This window comes from Tachypleus tridentatus, chromosome 2, assembly GCF_004210375.1.
Source record: "Tachypleus tridentatus isolate NWPU-2018 chromosome 2, ASM421037v1, whole genome shotgun sequence".
NCBI classification, from domain to species: Eukaryota; Metazoa; Arthropoda; class Merostomata; order Xiphosura; family Limulidae; genus Tachypleus; species Tachypleus tridentatus.
Window position 1 is genome coordinate 5,832,692 of NC_134826.1, and position 21,796 is coordinate 5,854,487.

General features: G+C 34.4%; 1 protein-coding gene and 1 long non-coding RNA gene across 2 annotated transcripts in view; one reads left to right on the plus strand and one right to left on the minus strand.

The window, feature by feature from the left end:
• LOC143237539 (uncharacterized) overlaps positions 1 to 21,796 on the plus strand; it is a 307,489-nt gene that overhangs the window by 220,995 nt on the left and 64,698 nt on the right. The window lies entirely within an intron of this gene.
• Positions 1 to 21,796, minus strand: part of LOC143237524 (protein lifeguard 1-like) — a 162,799-nt gene that overhangs the window by 26,823 nt on the left and 114,180 nt on the right. The gene's annotated exons all lie outside the window — the stretch shown is intronic.

Consider the following 21,796-nt stretch of genomic DNA (forward strand, 5'->3'; position numbering starts at 1 on the left):
TGTTATCTATTGTTATAATAATTTAATTTGACTTAATATATTTAACGTGCATATTTCGAGTGGATGAGGCCAATAGAATGGATTGGGCGGGCTACAAAGATGGGTCACGGTTTTCGTTATTCAAGTTAGAACCAGCGAAAATAAATTTATCTCGACAAAGAGACTCAATCTTTAATATAAAAATAATTGAAAAAACACAAACTTAAATGCCAAAAGTATTCACTTTTCATTAGGATTCAGCAACGAAGATGCTGAGTTTAGGGGGTTAATGCCCCCAGTGGCTCAGCGGAATGTCTGCGGACTTACAACGCTAAAAACCGGGTTTTAATACCTGTGGTGGGCAGAGCACAGATAGCCCATTGTGTAGGTTTGTGCTTAATTCAAAACAACAACAACAATTAGATGGTTAATCAGACTGTACATTCCTCTTGCAAAATTTAGAAGTACTTCGTGATGGTGAGAAACTCACTTGAAGTAAAAATTTATTCTCAAGACGGCTAGTATGGGTATTAGTACTTTAATTAAAATAAAGAACAGAATAACGTTTCAACCTTCTTAGGTCATCTTCAATTTTGTTAACCTGAAGTTGCACAACTCCAAAGTCAGTATTTAGCTTTACCTAGGCCAATATTTTAGTCATAAGAGCATTTATAATTATTTTTGACATAATATGTCAATAAGTCATTTAACATTTTATTAACTTAATCACTAGCTGGCGATTTGATTATGTACTCTTCAAACAGAAAGGTTGAGTTTCGGTTACACAGATTACTGGGGGTCTTATTCTGTCACGCGTCCTCAGTCTCTGTGAACACTTTCCCTTACACATCTTTTATATTTTTAAATCAAAGCACGTGAGGTCAGAAAGGATATTAATCGGCGCGAGGCCTGTAATAAGGTAGTAGTATTGATGTTGTATTGTTGAATCTTGCTATCTTCCTTCTCTTTAACTTTCAGGCCCGGTATGATCAGGTCGTTAAGACCCTCAACTCGTAATCTGAGGGTCGTGGGTTCGAATCTCCGTCATACCGAACATGCTTGCCCTTTCAGTTGTGAAGGGCGTTATAATGATCGGTCAATCCCATTATTCTTTGGTAAAAGAGTAGCTCAAGAATTGGTGGTGGGTAATGATGACTAGCTGCCTTCCCTCTAGTCTTACACTGCTAAATTAGAGACGGCTAGCGCAGATAGTTCTCGCATAGCGTTGCGTGACATTCAAAACAAACAGAAACAAAAGGTGTGTAAGAACAGCCCGCAAAAAATATATATGTATATATCTTAACTGAAAATAGAATATTTTTTATCAAGACCTATATAAATCTAGCCTGAAATCTTTATAATATACTCTATTAATAATAACAGTGATAAATACTCGAGTAACTTTAGTCATATAACGCATTTATGTGGCCACGTGAGACACTTGGAACGAACAAGTAGATGCTGTATAAACATGTAAAAAAAAGTTGAGAAGACATGATAAAAAGTCTCACGTGTGATGTTTTCAGACGGTGAAACCATTAAGTAGACTGTAGTTGAGTGGATGAACCTTTACCCCTTTAGGATTACCTGTGACTACACACGATGATGTGGCCTCGTGCAAGGTATGAGGTAAAATGACGAAAATAGTATGAATATTTCTGCAAATTAAGTTATGAGATAAAATGACGAAAATAATATGAATATTTCTGCAAATTAAGTTATGAGATAAAATGACGAAAATAGTATGAATATCTCTGCTAATTAAGTTATGAGATAAAATGACGAAAATAGTTTGAATATCTCTTCTACTTAAGTTATGAGATAAAATGACGAAAATAGTATGAATATCTCTTCTACTTAAGTTATGGGATAAAATGACGAAAATAGTATGAATATCTTTGCTAATTAAGTTATGAGATAAAATGACGAAAATAGTATGAATATCTCTGCTAATTAAATTATGGGATAAAATGACGAAAATAGTATCAATATCTCTTCTACTTAAGTTATGAGATAAAATGACGAAAATAGTTTGAATATCTCTGCTAATTAAGTTATTGGATAAAATGACGAAAATAGTATGAATATCTCTTCTACTTAAGTTATGGGATAAAATGACGAAAATAGTATGAATATTTCTGCAAATTAAGTTATGAGATAAAATGACGAAAATAGTATGAATATCTCTGCTAATTAAATTATGAGATAAAATAACGAAAATAGTATGAATATTTCTGCAAATTAAGTTATGAGATAAAATGACGAAAATAATATGAATATTTCTGCAAATTAAGTTATGAGATAAAATGACGAAAATAGTATGAATATCTCTGCTAATTAAGTTATGAGATAAAATGACGAAAATAGTTTGAATATCTCTTCTACTTAAGTTATGAGATAAAATGACGAAAATAGTATGAATATCTCTTCTACTTAAGTTATGGGATAAAATGACGAAAATAGTATGAATATCTTTGCTAATTAAGTTATGAGATAAAATGACGAAAATAGTATGAATATCTCTGCTAATTAAATTATGGGATAAAATGACGAAAATAGTATCAATATCTCTTCTACTTAAGTTATGAGATAAAATGACGAAAATAGTTTGAATATCTCTGCTAATTAAGTTATTGGATAAAATGACGAAAATAGTATGAATATCTCTTCTACTTAAGTTATGGGATAAAATGACGAAAATAGTATGAATATTTCTGCAAATTAAGTTATGAGATAAAATGACGAAAATAGTATGAATATCTCTGCTAATTAAATTATGAGATAAAATAACGAAAATAGTTTGAATATCTCTGCTAATTAAGTTATTGGATAACGTTCACTTATGTAGCAAGTAAACGAGCCTATAAATGTGTCCCTAAAGAGTTTGATTGTAAGCACAAAGCTGAGCTTTCTGTGGGTATCGAAACCCGATTTCTGATATGATGAGCTTTCAACAGCCATCGGGAGTGCTGTAATGAGTTCATGTTCAACGTAAAGCTACATTATGGACTACATTTGTCGTACCAACAGCGGGTATCGAAACCCGGTTTATAGAGTTATAAGTCTTGAGATTTACCACTGTGTCACTAGGGGGCCTCTAAAGAGTTTTAAAATCTTAAAAGGCAATAATATGATTTTTTTTAGTAAACTCTAATTATAAATTCAACCTGCATTTTCTATTAACTAAGATTTACTGTTATTTATTGTTAATAAGAAATTATCACTGAAATTATTTTTAAAAAGCCCTAGAATAAAAAAGAATGAAAATTTTATTAGATGTTGTGAAAAATGTGGATATTAAAAGTAGTTTTATTCGAAACATTAAGAAATATATAATTTAATCATTTTGTATACAGATTGCAATAATATTCGGTCCAAGCATAGCCTAGTTTTTAGTGTACTGGAGTGGGACATGAGGGACCCGGGTTCGATCTGTGGTGTTTAAAACACATTTTTCACTTTCAGTTATGGAAAAGTTATAAGAGTGACAGATCAAGCTATTAGGTTAATTGTGAGCGATTCAGACGGCAGGTGCTGTCCAGTGGTTATCTTTACAGTTCACTTCAAAATCAAGGACGACCATACCTGAATCACAGGGCAGGTGCTGTCGAGTGGCTATCTTTACTGTTCACTTCAAATTCAGGGACGACTATACCTGAATCACAGGGCAGGTGCTGTCAATTGATTAATTATCTTTATTCGAAAAACGAAAAACAAACAAGCAGACAATTTGGACTGAAAAATCATTATATGTTTCGTCTCCATCAAATACTTTAATGAATTCATTATCAACTTATAAATAACTGACGTTGAAATTTTGCTCATGTTTGTAATACTTGTCTCACCGCTGTAACTTTCTGAAAACGTTTTAAGTTCTAACGAAATCGTATCTTACTTATTATTTTACGATAAAACTTGTTTGGTATTCCGCTAAGAAGAAGATATCTTCTGGCACGTTCAATGAGATTACCTGAACGTCTGAGCTGACAGTGAAGAGTCTGCGAGCCAGCCAAGCATGAGAAGCAGTTCTCTGAGAAGAGAATGGATAGCCCATGTATGTAACAACACTACACTAATCATTTCAATGTACAAGACACATTCAATGGATTAATGGTGAATAGGAATCGATAGCGCAGACTTCGACTGTCTCTCATTTCTAGCTGCCGGAACTAATTTACTTTTTATGACAAGCATTGCATGTTACTTGAAATATTTAACAAAGATACAAAGTGATATATCAGCTTCCAGGAAACGAACGCGACGTTACTGATTAAAATAAAAGCTACAAACATTTCAGTGATAAGTATTTACTGTTCGATGTTGAAGAAAAATTTGTGTGAAAATAATTTAATTTTAATATTATTTTGAAGACTCTCCTTACCTAAACTTAAAGGAGCGCAGGAGAACGAAAATAAATGTTTAATGGATGAAGGAAAAAGAGTGACTTGTTATGGTGTGAAAGTGTTTTCCAAGATGGCAAATCATGGCTATAACGCATTATACTTGTCATAAGACATTAATATAAGACCTGTTATATTTTTAATGGTACATTATTTATCTAGACAAGATAAAGAATGTAACGATAAATATATAATAGGCCTAATACTTAATGTTTTTGACTAATATATTAATAAGTGAGTTACTGTTCAGAGCGCCACCCAGTGGCACAGCGACATGTCTGCGGACCCACATCTGTAAAAACTAGGTTTCGATACCAGTAGTACAGTTGAATGATAAGGGCTGTCTGCGAGTGTTTTATTTTGATTTCAAAGTGTAGTAAAGTGAGTGATACGGTTCAGATGAATCAATAGGTTCTTTGTTGTCTTTAAAATACTCGTATGTACGTATATGTACATTAACGTTGTTCTTTACCAAATGTGTTTTACTATATAGCTACCTTACCCAGGAAAAAGAGCATGTGATACCAGGAAAGGATGATGAAGAACATATCCACGTTTCGTGGACCTACTTTTAAAACTACGTATATGACTAGAAACAAGTATGTAGGAAAAAAATGGAAAACAATATACGTGCACAGGAAAACTTGCATTATCAAACAATAGAAGTGTCTGTTTGTTGTTAAACACAAAACTACACCAAGGACATCGAAATCCGGATTCTAGAGTTGTATTTTCACAGACATACCGCTGTATCACTGGAAGGAGAGAAGTCACTCAACAAATACATTTGTGTCATGGCTGTGTGTATGTGTGTATTTTGTTTTTAAAGGTCTTAATAAAAATACGTAGTATTTTAAATTTGATTATATGTACTGTAATATGTTCAAGACATGTGTATCGGTATTATGTTCAGGTTATTTGTACCGTAATATGTTCAAGGCATGAGTATCGGTATTATGTTCAGATTATGTGTATCAGTATTATGTTCAAGTCATGAGTATTGGTATTATGTTCAGATTATGTGTAACGGTATTATGTTCAGGTTATGTGTAACGGTATTATATTCAGGTTATGTGTATCGGTATTATGTTCAGTTTATGTGTAACGGTATTATATTCAGGTTATGTGTATCGGTATTATGTTCAGGTTATGTGTAACGGTATTATGTTTAGGTTATGTGTAACGGTATTATGTTCAGGTTATGTGTAACGGTATTATGTTCAGGTTATGTGTAACGGTATTATATTCAGGTTATGTGTATCGGTATTATGTTCAGGTTATGTGTATCGGTATTATGTTCAGGTTATGTGTATCGGTATTATGTGTATTAAAAGTAATTCATTATCCTGTCATTTTTCTTTAAAATTGATTTCTTTAATTATGTTACTGATGTTTATATGATTTGAATATTATTATTATTTTATTAATATTTGACCTATAACCCTAGTGTTCATTGTTAGCCAAGTATTAAAAATTATTTCCTTAGCTGACCAAACGTTATTACACGGATTGCTGGTGAAGATACGTTCACCAATATAGGTCTTTACATTCGACTGAGTACATTCTAATTAGTAATTCGCGTAGAATGTGATCTATATTGTCTTACGATGTTACCAGTAAACCCTCTGGCATGATTTTCTGAAAGAAATGACCCTCCCAGATATCATATCTATCTATTTAGTCGCCAACCCATGGCTCATAGGCAAAGTCGGTGGACCAAAGAACCGTAACATTTGATAATGAATGTTGAAAGGTTTTAAACCATCAGCCCAAACTTTCAAAATTCATGATCGAACACATTACTAATAATGTGCTGTTTCTTATGTTATACGTTTATCTTGACGTTGGGACTAAATAAACAAGGCAGCTTTTAATCACGATAATACAAAGCTCACAATAAAACGTACTGCAGTATAAAATTAATCACTTCTTTACCACAAAATTCTTCTCTTCTAAGGAGTCATATGCCAAGATTTAGCTTCACCACAAAATAAAGAAAATCTTCGGTGTCACAACATTGGTCAGTTCAATCCAAACATCATTTAATTATGTTCACAAGCAACTTGTAGTAACTTAGGTAGAAGGATATTTCAATCTACAGTTAATCCATATTTTGATGTTTATATTAAATAGTGTATCAGGAATACTTTATGTTTACTTATAGTTTGGAATATGACAAACAATGCTATAAATTCACACCGTAGGAATTTTGTTTAATATAAACATGAAAACGATAAACTGTGGAATACATAGAAATTAGTTACACATTTTATATCGAAAACAAACTGTTTTGTCTCCTGCTACATGAGTTGGTTTTCACCAAATCTACTGTAAATTACAACTTGCTGATACTTAAAAAAGTCTCTTATGTTTACTAATAAAGCTGTAAGGAGAAATTAAATATTACATACAATAAGAACAGTTTTGTTTTTGAAATTCGCGCAAAGCTACTCGAGGACCATCTGTGCTAGCTGTCCCTAATTTAGCAGTGTAAGACTAGAGGGAAGGCAGCTAGTCATCACCACTCACCGCCAACTCTTGGGCTACTCTTTTACCAACGAATAGCGGGATTGACCGTCACATTATAACGCCCCCACGGCTGAAAGGACGAGCATGTTTGGTGCGACCGGGATTCGAACCCGCGACCCTCAGATTACGAGTCGAACGCCTTAACACACTTGTCCATGCCGTGCCTCAGTAAGAACATCCACAAGTTTTGATTTGTTGATAGCAGACTCCCAACTCTTCACAAGTGAAAAATATCTCATTGGAAAATTTAGTGCTGAATGTTTCGTGTCTATAAAAATCTTACGAACTCATGACTAATAGGTAGCAGTTCTGAATTTGTATCGAAGCAAATAAATAATTGATTTACTTTTTGTAGTCCTGATTTGTAGAACTAACTTTGATCAGAAGATGTTAGTGAATAAACTGAGAAAAATAATTGTACGTACATTAGCTTCGAACAACAGCGACATCTATATCTTTTTTATATAAGTGTGTGAGTGAGTATTTTGTTGAGGAGTATGCGTGCCTAATATGAGGCGACATCTGTGAGATCAGTATGTACCACTTGATAAATAATCATCGTTTGGCGGAATTCTGAAGATCTGCAAAAAAAAACAAAAAAAAACAAACCATGATCGAACATTTCGTGTTGTCAATTTATTACTGTGTTTATTTAATAATACTCCCGTTTTATTAATTAGCAGCTACAGATTGCAAACGAATGAAAAATATATATATATCAGTTAATAAAACATAATTCTTCAAAAGTAACGAATTAAATTTTGTTTCCATTTCTATATTAGGTAATCAGGAAAACATTTACGAAACAAAGAAAATAAATACCAGTGAGCAACTGAAGTTAAATATACACGTAGTGCTCTAAAAGATTGGACACTACAAGACAGACGTAAACCTAATTTAGAAATAAAAACTGATATCGATTGGCCAGAACTTTCAATAACAACAACAACAAAATCGACTAAATCAAAGAATGAAATTAAAAAAAAAAAACAACTATAAGTTTTGTTTGTTAGTTTTGTTCATTAGGGACCGGCATTGAAGTAAGTTTCTTTTGTTCATTAGGGACCGGCATTGAAGTAAGTTTCTTTTGTTCATTAGGGACCAACATTGAAGTAAGTTTCTTTTGTTCATTAGGGACCGGCATTGAAGTAAGTTTCTTTTGTTCATTAGGGACCGACATTATAGTAAGTTTCTTTTGTTCATTAGGGACCGACATTATAGTAAGTTTCTTTTGTTCATTAGGGACCGACATTGAAGTAAGTTTCTTTTGTTCATTAGGGACCGGCATTATTGTAAGTTTCTTTTGTTCATTAGGGACCGACATTGAAGTAAGTTTCTTTTGTTCATTAAGAACCGGCATTGAAGTAAGTTTCTTTTGTTCATTAGGGACCGGCATTGAAGTAAGTTTCATTTGTTCATTAGGGACCGGCATTGAAGTAAGTTTCTTTTGTTCATTAGGGACCGACATTGAAGTAAGTTTCTTTTGTTCATTAGGGACCGGCATTATTGTAAGTTTCTTTTGTTCATTAGGGACCGACATTGAAGTAAGTTTCTTTTGTTCATTAGGGACCGGCATTGAAGTAAGTTTCTTTTGTTCATTAAGAACCGGCATTGAAGTAAGTTTCTTTTGTTCATTAGGGACCGGCATTGAAGTAAGTTTCTTTTGTTCATTAGGGACCGGCATTGAAGTAAGTTTCTTTTGTTCATTAGGGACCGGCATTATAGTAAGTTTCTTTTGTTTATTAGGGACCGACATTGAAGTAAGTTTATTTTCATTGGCATTCTTAAAGATTCCTTTTTCATTATGTTTGCTGTAACCCATTATTATGGAAAACTGGAGTAAATTACCCACATTCTGGCCTGATGAACGAAGAGGTAAAGTTGGTTACGAAATTGAAATGTCAGTTTTATTTTCTGTTATTAAATCGAGGATTTATAAGCTACTTTTCAGTAAAACTAGCAAATAAAAACAAACGAACTAGGAGGGGTATTAATTCTACAAATGAACTGGGAGGGGTATTAATTCTACAAACGAACTGGGAGGGGTATTAATTCTACAAACGAACTGGGAGGGGTATTAATTCTACAAACGAACTGCGAGGGTTATAATTATAGAAACGAACTGGGAGGTATTAATTCTACAAACGGTAGGGGTAATTCTACAAACGAACTGCGAGTGGTATAATTATAGGGAGGAACTGGGAGGGTATTAATTCTACAAACGAACTGGGAGTGGTATTAATTCTACAAACTGGGAGGGTATTAACTATAAACGTGGGGGGTATTAATTCTACAAACGAACTGCGAGTGGTATAATTATAGAAACGAACTGGGAGGGGTATTAATTCTACAAACGAACTGCTATAAACGAACTAGGAGGGGTATAATTATATTATAAAAGAACTGGGAGGGGTATTAATTCTATAAACGAACTAGGAGGGGTATTAATTCTATAAACGAACTAGGAGGGGTATTAATTCTACAAACGAACTGGGAGGGACATTAATTCTACAAACGAACTGGGAGGTATTTATTCTACACTTTAAAACATCCTTTTTTTTACATATTTTAACTTAATCACTAATGAAAATCTTTTTCTTTGTTTTTAATCTTCGCGCAAAACTACACGAGGGCTGTCTGCGCTAGTCATCCCTAATTTAGAAATGTATGACTAGAGGGAAGGCAGCTAGTCATCACCACCTATCGCCTACTCTTGGGCTGCTCTTTTACAAATAAATAGTAGGATTGACCGTCACTTTATGACACCACCAACGGCTGAAAAGGCGAGCATATTTGTTGTGACCAGGATTCGAACCCGCGACCCTCAGATTACGAGTCGAACGTCTTAACCCACGTGACCAATGGAAATCTAACATGACGTAAGAATATATACCAGTATAGATTATAAGGGTTCAGTGTAATCTGGTGGTTACTAAACATCGTTTGTTGTTGTAATAGATCCATCATGTCTGATTATTAATTAGTTATTATGTTTTAAACGTATTATGCACTAATTATCAACTAGCTCACTTCTTACGTTATGGTCTACCGCTATTTTTGTCGGGAGGTCCTGTGGTCACGGTAAAAACTTTACAAAAAGTAATGAAGTTAAAAAGTGTTCGTTTGTTGTTAAGCCCAAAGCAACAAAGTGAGTTTTGTGCTGCGCCCGCCGCGGGTATCAAAACCCGATTATCAGCGTTATAAGCTCTTGAATTTACCACTAAACCAACGGAAGGGGGTCAAATACTTTGTTTAAAATTATATTATATCCTTCGTATTTTAAACTGGCTTCGACGTAAAAAGAAAAACATAGAAGTGGATTCACAGATTCCACTTGATGTTAACGATAACCGAAGAGTTAGTTACACGTCTTTAGTCTAAAAGGACGTTTTTAAAACAAAATGTTTTTCGTTTGGTTTGGAAGAAATATCTTAATATGTGGAACTGTGGAAGTATTATTTCACTTTTGAGATGATGAAACTGTCCTCTACTTTTGAAGAAAACACAATGCAATTCTTTGATGTATTTGTATTCATACATTATTTGTTTCTTTGTTTATTGCTGAACAATTAGCTAGCTATCTGTGCTTTGCCCACCACGGGTATCGAAATCCGGTGTCTAGCTTCGTTTGTAAACGGGATTTGTAAATAACAAAGCAATATTAAAAGTATCTTACTTAATATTTAACAAATACAAAAATGTTTGTTCACAAAGCTTCAAAAGAAACCGTTTCTCTTATACTGATCAAGGGTATCAAAACTCGGTTTTTAGCGTTATAAGCCTTCAGACGTAACATTTATTTAACAGTTGCTTTCAAGACCCAAGTAAATATTTACATTTTTAGTTCACGATGTTTCGATCTCGTGCTTTCAACAATTTTTTATAGTGAGTTGTTTTTCTATTTTGACGAAATCTAATAATACATAATGTTTTCACATTCTGAATCTTCTATATATTACTGTATTGTAACCACCAGTGGTTTCTATATATTCCTGTATTGTAATCACCAGTGGTTTCTATATATATTACTGTATTGTAACCACCAGTGGTTTCTATATATGTAACCACCCTATTATGTAATCACCAGTGGTTTCTATATATTCCTGTATTGTAACCACCAGTGGTTTCTATATATTACTGTATTGTAACCACCAGTGGTTTCTATATATTCCTGTATTGTAATCACCAGTGGTTTCTATATATTCCTGTATTGTAACCACCAGTGGTTTCTATATATTCGTGTATTGTAATCACCAGTGGTTTCTATATATTACTGTATTGTAACCACCAGTGGTTTCTATATATTCCTGTATTGTAACCACCAATGGTTTCTATATATTCATGTATTGTAACCACCAGTGGTTTCTATATATTACTGTATAGTAACCACCAGTGGTTTCTATATATTCCTGTATTGTAACCACCAGTGGTTTCTATATATTCCTGTATTGTAACCACCAGTGGTTTCTATATATTCGTGTATTGTAATCACCAGTGGTTTCTATATATTACTGTATTGTAACCACCAGTGGTTTCTATATAGTGGTTTCTATTATTACTGAATTGTAATCACCAGTGGTTTCTATATATTCCTGTATTGTAACCACCAGTGGTTTCTATATATTCCTGTATTGTAATCACCAGTGGTTTCTATATATTACTGTATTGTAACCACCAGTGGTTTCTATATATTCCTGTATTGTAATCACCAGTGGCTTCTACCGATACGTTCTGGCATTCCATTATTAGGTTATTATTACAAAACATTTATCGTTATAACTGCAGTTCGAGCCCGGAAACGGAAAAATCTAACCAATCACAACGTTCATACTGATACGAGTTCATTCGTAATGATAAAAGTATATATATATATATATATATATATATATTTCAATACTTTTTTTTTTCTGTCGAATCAGAGTCTTGGAATGAAAGACAGCTCAGTTCTTCTCTATCCTCAAGGTGATTTGTAGACAGGCATCTCTTATTACTAGGGTTTCTCTACAACAAGTGATAAGGACCGATACAAATAGGGAGAGACTGACTTGGCGAGCTAGTCATACCTCGTTAATTTTTGATAAGGGACTTTGGACTTTTTGTTTCTATCGAACTCTAAGTCCATCTCCTCTGGCGGACAGACAATTGTTTGCCACACAATAACTTCTAGATGACGAAGAAAGTTGATATCTCAGCATTTATCCGTCTTTAATGGTGTAAGAGGAAAGATGTGACTTCACTTGTGAAAAGCTAAACATTCCTCTGGCTTCGAGTAGAATAAGGATCGAACGGTTGTTTTAAAAGAAGAAAACCAATATATGCTTGTAATTATTATTATTTTGATATTAAACATTATCTTCAGTAAGATTCTAAAATATATTTTAATACATTTTCTATCAGCGGTGTTGTAATTTAGAAACGACTGAGTTGTTTCGTAGCGATGGCCCATTGTGTAGCTTTGTGCTTAATTCAAAACAAACAAACGACTGACTTGTGTTTATTTATTGAAGGACGTGTATAGAGTCCAGCGTTGTAATGTTGATTTACTCTCAGGACCAAGTCTTGAGACAAGAAACGTTTTCCGCTCGGCGGGGCCACGTGGTTAGAGCATTTGACTTATAATCTGATGATCGTGGGTTCGAATCCCCATTACACCAAACATACTCGCCCCTTCAGCCATGGGGCATTATAATGTGACGGTAAGTCCCACTATTCGTTGGTAAAAGAGTAGCCCAGCAGTTGGCGGTGGGTGGTGATGACTAGCTGCCTTCCTCTAGTCTTACACCGCTAAATTAGGACGGCTAGCTCAGATAGCCCTCGAGTAGCTTTGCGTAACATTTAAAACAAAATTGTCCTTCGTATATTAAAAAAACACAATATGTGATACTCTTTAACGTGATGAAGATATTTTCAGATTCAAACACGGGATAAACGGTTGAACTGAGGTTCAGATACAACTACTGGAGAGTTACAATCCAACAGGAGGGCAGCAGTAAACATTACCTGCAACCCTTGAAACTATACTTCATCAACAGAATAATGTGATAAATTGTCACAGTTACAGCCACCCTCCCGAATAGATGAAAGTGTAGGTCGTGTTTATCTCGAACCTTGGACCTTCCGATTCGAAGAAAATATTAAATAAAAGATGATTTTACGAAACATCTTCATAACAGCGCTGTGATATTTTTACACAGTTAACTATATCTTGCATATTAATGTTCAAACGTACATCAAGGGTTAATTATTTATTGTCTATCTGAGAACATTGATTAACAATTTAGATAGGCTTAAGAAACCAACTTGGAAACATTTCACATAGCTACCAACTCGTCCAAGATTTTCCTACATATTAGCCTTAAGTTTAAGTTCTTACAACGTTAAAATCCGAGATTCAATTCCCTGTTGTGAAAAAAGCGCAGATAATCGACTGAGTGGTTATGCACTAAAACGAACTTGTTCAACACAAATTTGTTTTAACAGCGTCATCTATATTTAGAAACTGTTTTATTAGCAACGGGAACGATCTCTGGTATTATAAGCTTTCCATGGGAAGGAAAGTTGTGACGATGTCGGCACCAGTGCCATTTGGCTGGTAACTGGCTCAACTATTATTGATTTCTAGCCTCGCACCAAATGCTCGTTTACCATTTGAAATTTTATTGCAAAGTAACCATATAGTGGTGAATGCACTTGTTTACGTGATCGCGTGCCCTAGGTCTGAAGCTGGAAATAATGAAACTAAAGGAGGACAAACAGTAGGGCGTTTCTCTTTTTTAGCTGTGACTCAAGAGCTAAAGAGACTATGATGTAATAATTTTTCACTACATCTATAACATGCCACAGATTTAAGTGGAAGGATTTGTTTCTTTAATAATTGGTTTGCTTTGAATTTCGCGCAAAGCTACTCGAGGGCTATCTGCGCTAGCCGTCCCTAATTTAGCAGTGTAAGTCTGAAGAGAAGGCAGCTAGTCATCACCACCTACCGCCAACTCTTGGGCTATTCTTGTACCAACGAATAGTGGGATTGGCCGTAACATTATAAGGTACCCATGGCTGAAAGGGTAAGCATGTTTGGTGTAACGGGGATTCGAACTCGCGACCTTCAGATTACCAATCGAGTGCCTTAATCATCTGGCCATGACGGGCCTATTTTGAAGTTAAATACACAGTAACAATTGAATTTGCTGAACAAAACTAAGGTGACGGGATGACACGAGATTTGATGTTTACGGAGTTATAAAGTGATGAACTGAGTCAGAAACAGTTCTGTATTATCAGTTTCTTGAGTATCTACCGAATATTCAAGCGCAAAATTGTCATTTGCAGCCAAAAATTGAGAAAAACGTGCAAAAATGTTCTTGAAGCAGTGCTATTTGTTTACAAATACATTGGGTGCAAATATGACGTCATCAATACGTCATACACGGATCTAATTGTTTTTCACGAATTACAGAGTTACAAAGTGATTAATAGCGTGACTACCATTAATTAGCAAGTTGTCTGTGCACGTTGCTCACCAATAGCTAATTAAATGCCTTTTGTATGTTTTGGTACGTTTTTGTCTTTGGATAAAAAAATAATTCAACACAGATTACTGTACAAGGATGCGAATAGCCACCATACACTATCATCCCTACCAACTGTTGGCACCCCAAGTGACCAACTGTACAAGGATGCGAATAGCCACCATATACTGTCATCCCTACCAACTGCTGGCACCCCAAGTGAGCAACTGTACAAGGATGAGAATAACCACCATACACTGTCATCCCTACCAACTGCTGGCACCCCAAGTGAACAACTGTACAAGGATGCGAATAGCCACCATACACTGTCATCCCTACCAACTGCTGGCACCCCAAGTGAGCAACTGTACAAGGATGAGAATAACCACCATACACTGTCATCCCTACCAACTGCTGGCACCCCAAGTGAGCAACTGTACAAGGATGCGAATAGCCACCATACACTATCATCCCTACCAACTGCTGGAACCCCAAGTGAGCAACTGTACAAGGATGAGAATAACCACCATACACTGTCATCCCTACCAACTGCTGGCACCCCAAGTGAGCAACTGTACAAGGATGCGAATAGCCACCATACACTATCATCCCTACCAACTGTTGGCACCTCACTGTCATCCCTACCAACTGCTAGGTGAGTACAAATGCGAATAGCCACCATACACTGTCATCCCTACCAACTGCTGGCAAGTGAACAACACAAGGGGTAACCACGGCTCGTCATCCCTACCAACTGTTTGTAATTACGTTATTAAACCACATATGAAGACATCATATCATCAGGATAACATCAGGAATCTCTCCGATCTAAGAGGAATATCTGTACAAGTTATAATGACTTTAAGACATACAGAAGGCTAAATCAATTGCTTAGTTTCAGATTTATCTGAGTATTTGTTGGTGTTGTTTTACAAAGTGAAAATTAACTGTGAAAAAATCTCTGAACTACTAAACATTAAAATCTTTAAGGTTTAGTTGAACGTTTAAAATCGTGCCGACATTTGGAAGCTCCACTTTAAAGGAATATTTTATGTTAAAAGTGAATGTAATGTTTTAAGCACAATGAGGCCAGCATGGCCAGGTGGTTAAGGAACTCGACTCGTAACCTGAGGGTCGCGAGTTCGAATCCCCGTCGCACCAAATATGCTCGTCCATTCAGCCATGGAGGCGTTATAAAGTGACGGTCAATCTCACTATTCGTTGGTAAAAGAGTAGCCCAAGAAACGGCGGTGGATGGTGATGACTAGCTGCCTTCCCTCTAGTCTTACTGCAAAATTAGAGACGGCTAGTGCAGGTAGCCCTCGTGTAGCGAAATTCAAAACAAACCAAATCATTTTAAGCACAAAATGTGTCACACAATAGAACATAAAATCTCAAAATAAAAATTTTAATTTTAGTTGAAAATAAAAAATATTAGACACATATAATCGACTTAACATTTGAAAATAACTTTGTCGTACAAATAAATGTGATTTATAAAAACAGGTCTTCGTTACGCAAAACGCTCCGATCGATCTGATGAAGTTAATTTAAGCCCACAACAGAATTGAGAAAACATTAAAGATATTTGAACAAAAAAAGCTAATTGCTAAATTTACTTAATTTAATATCATATCTGGAGATCACAATTAAACCAAACAGAAACATATATGGATAAGATAATTTAAAACAACCTGAAAAAATATATTTCTCTCAAAGAACTGAACGTCGTGTTTGAATATAAAACTTGAAGGGAACTGTTGATTATAAGTGTGATATTTTAAAAATAAAACTGTTGATGTCTTTCAGAACGGCTGGTATGGGTATTAACGCTTGTATTGATAATTTATCGATAAGTAGAGTACAGCGTTTCGACCTTCCCAGGTGATATTCAGGCTAACAAAGAGAATGTGCAACTGACCATTGCCGGACACTGTAATTTAAAGCATTTTTTCATACCAACTCGGTGTTATCCATAGAGCAGAAAACTACTGTAATTTATTAATAAATTTTGAACTAATTCATTGTTATTCATTCAGCAGGAAACTACTGTAATTATTAAACATCTTTTCGTATTAACTCAATGTTATCCACAGAGCAGGAAACTACTGTTATGTATAAAAAAACTCTTTAGGTTAACTCAGTGTTATCCACAGAGCAGGAAACTACTGTTATGTATAAAAAACTCTTTAGGTTAACTCAGTGTTATCCACAGAGCAGGAAACTACTGTTATGTATAAAAAACTCTTTAGGTTAACTCAGTGTTATCCATATAGCGGGAAACAACTGTAATTTATAAACATCTTTTCGTATTAACTCAATGTTATCCACAGAGCAGGAAACTACTGTTATGTATAAAAAACTCTTTAGGTTAACTCAGTGTTATCCATATAGCGGGAAACAACTGTAATTTATAAACATGTTTTCGTATTAACTCAATGTTATCCACAGAGCAGGAAACTACTGTTATGTATAAAAAACTCTTTAGGTTAACTCAGTGTTATCCATATAGCGGGAAACAACTGTAATTTATAAACATCTTCTCTGACTAATCCAGTGTTATCCATACAACAGAAAAGTATTGTAATTCATAAACATCTTTTCATACTCACCCAGTGATATCTCTGGAGCAGGAAACTACTGTAGTTTTTAAAAATCTTTTCAGACTAACTCATTGTTGTCCACAGGGTAGGAAACTACTGTAATTTATAAACATATTTTCAGACTATTTCATTGTTATTCACAGAACAGAAAACTACTGTAATTTACAAACATCTTTTCATACCAGACCAGTGTTATCCACAGAGCAGGAAACTACTTATTTTGATAATCTCTTTTCAGACTAACTGAATGTTATTCATAGAGTAGGAAACTACTGTAATTTTTAAACATATTTTCAGACTAACTCAGTGTTATCCACAGAAACTACTGTAATTTTTAAACATATTTTCAGACTAACTCAGTGTTATCCACAGAAGAAGAAACTACTGTAATTTATAAACATGTTTTCATAATAGCCCAGTGTTATCCACAGAGAAGAAAACTAATGTATTTATTAACATCTTTTCAGGCTAATTGAATGGTTTCCATAGAGCAGGAAACTACTGAAATTTATAAATATATTTTCATACCTAACTCAGTGTTATCTGTACAGCAGGAAATTAATTTAGTTTATTAACATCTTGAAGGAACTACGAAACTCATTAACGTCTTCTGGAGATAACTACTAAATACTCCTAGTAAAATTATCCACAATAATTAATTAGGTAATTTATTTTCCAGAAAACCCACTTTCTTTCATGAAGAAAGGTAAACATGGTAAACTATGGTAATTCATCAAAATCTTTTGAGGGTATTTATTTATTTGTGTTTAGAGCAAAGCCACAATGAACTATCTGTTGTGTTCATTGTGTGGAATCTAATCAACGGATTATAAATCTATAGATTTAATGCTGTCCCACCGTGGAACTTTTCAAAGTGACCACTGTCCTCAGAGAAAGGGACATGGTAGTTCAGTAAAATATTTTCAGAGTGACTATTATTTATAAAGAAGGAGGTATAGAATGAGGCATGGTAATTCATTAACGTAGTTTTAGAGGAGGGGATACAAAGTGGACCATGGTCATTTTTGAATATATTCTAAGAGAAGAGAACACAGAATGAACCATGCTAGTTTCTTAATATATCTACAGAGAACGTGACACAGAATGAACCATGCTAGTTTCTTAATATATCTTTAGAAAACGTGACACAGAATGAACCATGCTAGTTTCTTAATATATCTTCAGAGAACGTGATACAGAATGAACCATGCTAGTTTCTTAATATATCGTCAGAGAACGTGACACAGAATGAACCATGCTAGTTTCTCAATATATGCTAGTTTCTTAACATATCTCGTCAGAGAACGTGACACAGAATGAGCCATGCTAGTTTCTTAATATATAGTTTCTTAATATATTAGAGAACGTGACACAGCATGAACCATGCTAGTTTCTTAATATATCGTCAGAGAACGTGTCACAGAATGAACCATGCTAGTTTCTTAACATATCTTCAGAGAACGTGACACAGAATGAACCATGCTAGTTTCTTAATATATCTACAGAGAACGTGATACAGAAGGTTCTTAATATATCGTCAGAGAACGTGATACAGAATGAACCATGCTAGTTTCTTAATATATCTTCAGAGAACGTGACACAGAATGAACCATGCTAGTTTCTTAATATACCTTCAGAGAACGTGACACAGAATGAACCATGCTAGTTTCTTAACATATCTTCAGAGAACGTGACACAGAATGAACCATGCTAGTTTCTTAATATATCTACAGAGAACGTGATACAGAATGAACCATGCTAGGTTCTTAATATATCGTCAGAGAACGTGACACAGAATGAACCATGCTAGTTTCTTAATATATCGTCAGAGAACGTGACACAGAATGAACCATGCTAGTTTCTTAATATATCTTCAGAGAACGTGACACGGAATGAACCATGCTAGTTTCTTAATATATCTTCAGAGAACGTGACACAGAATGAACCATGCTAGTTTCTTAATATATCTTCAAAGAACGTGACACAGAATGAACCATGCTAGTTTCTTAATATATCTTTAGAGAACGTGACACAGAATGAACTATGCTAGTTTCTTAATATATCTTTAGAGAACGTGACACAGAATGAACCATGCTAGTTTCTTAATATATCTTCAGAGAACGTGACACAGAATGAACCATGCTAGTTTCTTAATGTGTTTTCAGAGTGACTGTTATCTCCAGAGAAGAGCATAACTAAATTTTACCTTTAAATATCAACATCTTGGTCAGTAAATCTCATCATTAGGTCGGTCATCAGAAAATCAGTTTTGAAGGTCGTAACAGCAGGATTGTTGGACATTCTTATTTATAGAAAAATATACTATGTTAAATCAGGAAGTATTGCTATATCTGTGATATGTTGTGCTCACCACAGGTATCAAAGCCGGGTTTTTGCGTTATAAGCCTCCTGACTTGCCGTTGAGCCACTAGGGGTCATGTCAACAGAGCAATAGATGAAAAATAATGCCAACACATTTTTAACGTGGAATTTTATTAAAATGGTTACAAAACGTATCTGACATTCTCCACTAAAGTCTAAACTATTTATTTTTGTATATATGTTGTGAAAATTAATTTTAATTAAGTATTTTGGTAGGAAAAACAGGTGTAGTATATTTAGAGTTTAGACGTCATAATTTGAAATATTCCAGACTAATAAGTTTCACATTTTGTTAAATTTCACGTAAATTGAACGTGATTTCTCTTTTACGTTCCTCTTAATTGGTCCATTTCGGATTTTAAACCAGAGTTGTAGGATCAATTCTGTTAGTGAACAGAAGGACACCTTGTGGGAGAAACAATAAGTTCTGAGTACTGTTTTCATTCACCTGTGATCTGAATTCGTTTCTTAGCAAACTAACAGGACGTGGATGACTTGCAATTTTTATCATTTTATCACCATTATTAGAGGTATTAAAAGTATAATATTGTTAGAGGTATTAAATGTATAATATTATTAGAGGCATTAAATGTATAATATTATTAGAGGTATTAAATGTATAATATTGTTCGAAAGGACTGTTTATTGTAACACAAAACTATATTGGGTTATCTACTGCGTCTAGTTCAGGGTATCGAACCCAGAATTTTAGTAATGTGAGGCAACAAGTTTACCACTGACCCATCGGGGGAGAAGACGTGTTCAAATGGAACCTTCTGACCCATAAATAACTTCTCTCTAGAATAATAATATTAATAATGTAAACAATTGATACATTGAGGCTCTTCGCTTACTGAGAAAAAATAAAGTTCTATTGTATACCTAATAATGACGCTTAAGAGGTCTTCAGGTTCGATACAACGGCTACGTAATAATATTTACTGTGGCTTTACTATTTCAGAAAACACTGATAATAAGACAATACTAATATTGACATATGATAAATTCAGTTTTCCTACACAGACCACAACCTGAAACTCAACTCAGTAACTATTAAAGTCAATTAAAGATGCTGATATAACGCTTAGTGATTAGAATACATTTGATGCATCATTTGGTTATTTTCTCTCGAAACGACCTTTTCGGCCATAATTCTAATAACATCTCACGCAAGTCGACCAACTCAGAAGATTTATGTTAGATCTAAATACATATGCCAAACGAGGTTTTTAAAATAAAAAAATTATAAAAGTAATAAATGAAAAATTATAAAGTACAGGTATGTTACGTATGTTAAAAATTACAATCAATATCCGTTTAATGATAATAAGATTAAATACAGAAGATAGTACGTATGATTTACTTAAAAAAAAACACAAATCTGGATGTGAACTTCGTGTACTGTCATCGATTTTGTATCCATTGAATATTTTGAGATTACTACATACAAAACAGGTTCACATATGTAATGAAGTGGGACACCCCGTTTTACTGTTGCACTATAGAGTACAGCAAAACATAAGTCAAATAGACTTTAATATACCTATAGATAAATATAATAGTAATAATAACAAACTAATGAATAAAAACGCAAAATAAATTGTTAAACAAGTATTACGTTATTTAGAATAGTGTAATTATAAATACTAATTTGACAAACATACTATGAGATTTGTCTAACACAACTTATCGGTTTTTGACCATTGACCATTGAACAATGAGTAGAGAGATTTGACCTCTTTTACAAACCAGAGCACAGATGCCGAAATAACAGCCAGTGTGTGCCCCAGATTAATGGCTCAGTTAAGAAACTAACAGCAGCAACGAGCTGGTGGTGTATCTGAATTACTCATTCCTGTTTAACAGAAATTAGTGTAGTGTACCCAGATATTAATCCCTGTTTAACAGCAAGCAGTCTAGTGTATCTGAATTACTCATTCCTGTTTAACTTAAGAAATTGGTGTAGTGTACCCAGTTAATAATCCCTGTTTAACAGCAAGCAGTCTGGTGTATCTGAATTACTCATTCCTGTTTAACAGAAATTAGTGCCAGTTAATAATACCTGTTTAGCAACAAACAGTCTGAGTGTTGTATCTGAATTACTCGTTCCTGTTAACAGAAATTAGTGTAGTTAAGCGTTACCCTGTTGGCAAACATAAAATCCCTGTTTTGCTGTAGTGTAACAGAGTTTGGGTGTATCTAGATTACTCTCGCGTTTCCTGTTTAAAACAGAAAGTAGTGTAGTGTACAGTTAATAATCCCTGTTTAACAGCAAACAGTCCTGTGCAATGTGGCTTCGGTGCTCTGTGCTGTTCCTGTTTAACAGAAGTAGTTATGGGTATTACCCAGTTAATAATCTATCTGTTATTAACAGCCATTCTGTCTGGGCCATCTGAAT